Source organism: Bos mutus, chromosome 7 (assembly GCF_027580195.1).
Source record: "Bos mutus isolate GX-2022 chromosome 7, NWIPB_WYAK_1.1, whole genome shotgun sequence".
Taxonomy (NCBI): domain Eukaryota; kingdom Metazoa; phylum Chordata; class Mammalia; order Artiodactyla; family Bovidae; genus Bos; species Bos mutus.
Genome location: NC_091623.1, coordinates 9,319,912 through 9,323,128, shown reverse-complemented (window position 1 = coordinate 9,323,128; position 3,217 = coordinate 9,319,912). Strand labels below are relative to the sequence as shown.

The 3,217-nt window shown below is 36.2% G+C and overlaps 1 non-coding gene across 1 annotated transcript; it reads left to right on the top strand.

Moving 5' to 3' along the window:
• Positions 1 to 2,518: 2,518 nt before the first annotated feature.
• On the top strand, positions 2,519 to 2,664 carry LOC138988704 (small nucleolar RNA SNORA79). Its single transcript, XR_011464970.1, has one exon. It is a non-coding gene; the product is annotated as a small nucleolar RNA SNORA79 (small nucleolar RNA).
• Positions 2,665 to 3,217: the final 553 nt, after the last annotated feature.

Below are 3,217 nucleotides of genomic sequence, written 5' to 3'. Positions count from 1 at the left end.
ATTTTTGTATCCTAAGAATTTCTCAGGGGACTTGTCAAAATGCAGATTCTCATGCCCAATACCATTGCTATTAACACAGGTCTTTGAAGGGAGAATTCTGGGTATCTGTATTTTTATGAGTTTTCTCAGTTGATTCTGATGATCACATAGTAAGTGCCAGAATGGTAAGATGGGAAAATGAAATTGGAAATATCAAGCACTCATCTCTTGTTTGGATCATTTGTATGCTGTCAGATACCTTCTTGGGGATCTTACATCAGTTGTTGTAGCATTCTGAACCTCTTTCTTCTCAAATAGCAAAAGAAGGGTCTAGAATGAATACTCTCTCTAAAGTACTTTTTATTTTTTTTAACTCTAACATTCATTTTATGATTCCAATTAAGAAGATGAGCTGGTTCATATTGTTTTTCTGATTCATCTTTACATATCTGAGAGATTAAGTGAGCTTGCTAAGAACAAAGCACATTGGCTTTGTTGTTTCTCTCGATACATATAACTCAAGGCTAATTTCCCCACTGCATGCCAATGTATTAACACTAATGGAGAAAAAGGTTTCCTTGAGAAATTTGAATTGTGAGGGTGTTTGGAAGGGGATAAGCAATAAGTAAAAGTGTGTGATGCAAAGACTAAATTAGATTTTAGAAGAGTCTTCTAAGGCTCTTTAAACATCTATTCATGATGGTCACAAGCCCCCTGGAGAGTCAAATAAATTACCCTAAAGATTCTTTCATAAGATAATGGAGACTAATTTGAAGAAGTAAATAGTAATTGCAATATTAAGCAGTTCAAACTACCTTGATGGCTATTTTTGGAATTCCCCATGCTGACAGTTGTTTTTTTTTTTTTTTTTGGTGCTAAGTCCTTTTCCCTCTTCCTTGAAAAAAGCATTTTACATAATTCGGCATTACCTATTTTATGTATGTGGCATTTTGCTTAGCATTAAAGTAGTTTATTTGGAGAAGATCTTTTCCACACTATTCTGGGAACAGGCTGCTACCCTCTTCAAGTAGCAGCAAAAGATGCAAGGAGGCTCGTTTAAATGTGGCTTCTCTTTAACAGCTTGTTGGGATGAGGAACAGAACAAGAGCATAAACATTATTAAAATAGACTACAGTGCCAAATGCGAGGAAGTGCATGCCAGAAATTCTCCAAAAGTAGCATGGAACTGACAAAGAAGGCATACTCCAGTATTTACACTCTTGCTTTACTACGACCTACCAGGGTTCATGCACCAGCCACGTGTTTTCATCTGTATGCTGTGGCTGCACCCCTTCCCTGCCCAATGGCTCTGCAGAGAAAACAACAGGTGTTTCTAGTCAAATAACCTCGTGGAACACAATCAGTAAAGACCCCAATGGGTCTAGTAACCCACAGATTTGCTTTAAGATTTTCTTCTAATAGTCTCCTTTGGTTTTCTGGCCTTTGGGAAACACACACACATGCACATTCACATAAACATACACAAGGTTGTTTGTTCAAAACCTGTCCCACTCCCCCTCCCACCACCATTGTTTAACAGAATTCAACAGTGTTCCCAACCTGACAACAAAGGCTCAAGGTAACAAAGAATAGAGCAGACACATTTTGTGGCCCTCTTAATAAGAATCCAAACATAGGGGTTTCTGATAATGCCGAGCACTTGAAATGTAACCGCCCCCGCCCTTCATAAAACACTAGCTGCTCTATGCCTGTACATGGACAGAGTTCAAATGCAGAGCTGAGACAATAGCTAAGTCCTTGGGATTCTCTTTTGAATACTGTGTACAAGAGTGTGGCGAGTAGCACGGAAGCTGTTTCTGCTAAGCATGAATTTTAATCTGTACCCTCTGGCCTCTTGGAGGTCTGAAGGTTTTGTACGGATGAGGCAGGAATTTACTCGTGCCTTGAAAAAAGATGATATTGTAGGCTGTTTTTCCCTGACAAGATATGTATGTGGTCTCTCCAAGGATACTAACCCTGCCTGACAGCTTGAGTCTTACGTTACTTGAACTGGTTTTCTGGTGGTTAATCCAATTCCAGGCATTAATTGGCAGTGGCTAAACATGACAGAGCTATTTTGGTTTTTGCTTTTTTACTATAGAATCTGGAAGACTTAAAAAAAAATTTCTCAGGTTGCAAGATAGCTCATTATGAAATCGTCACTGAGATATAGGAAATTTTGTTCTCTGAGATTTTTTTGGAATCACTGTCTCATTGTTAAGACTAAAGTCTTGGCTGTTCTAATTTTCCACATGCTTATCCATCATATCCCACTGCCAATTGTGGAAATACTGTTATATAGTGACAATATCTTAAATAGATTTTAAGATTTTATAAGTTGGATCTAGCATACTTCTGGACACATAGTTAACATATGTTGAATGAATACATATTGGTAATGGGAATAATATTAGTGATTAATATTTTTTAATGCTTATTATGTGCCAGGTACTATGTTACATATCTTATTTGCCTTATTTCAACTAATCCTCAAAACATCCCTTTAGGTTAAACATTTTTTGTAAAAAAATAGTCAGCTTCATGGCTCTCTTTCTCACTGCTTGGAGTCTTAAGTAGTGGGATTTTAGTCCATTATATCTAAGCTGACTTATTTTCACGCAGGGCACCATGGGGATAGACTGGCTGTCCGTTAGTGCCTTCTGATTTTTGTGAAGTCAAATAATTACAAAACAAAACAAAATAGCAGAATAAGTAATTTGCTCAAGATCATAAAACACCAGTAAGTAGGAAACTAGTCATGTCTTGCTACTTATTCATTACTTGCAGCATAAAGTACAATACAGATGGAAAGATAGTCATTTTTAAATATTTTGTTTTATAGTACAATATTCAGCAAAAGAGCAAGGTATACTATAATAGATAAATAATTTTTAAACACTCACATACGTACACATATGTATGTGTGTATTTGTTGTTTATTAACTACATTGTGTCCAACCCTTTTGCAACCCTATGGACTACTGCCTGACAGGCTCCTCTGTCCATGGATTTCCCGGGTAAGAATATTGGAGTGGGTTTCCATTTCCATCTCTAGTGTGTATGTGTGTACTTATATTTCTTTACTGTTACATATATTCTTATATGGAAATTAAGACCAAAGCTTTCTTCTGACTAATAAAACTTCAGGGGATTGTTTTTATTCTTTTTGCTTATTCTAGTTTACTTTTCAAATTTATACATATGTTAATTGTACAATAAATATTTTAAAATATCTTCA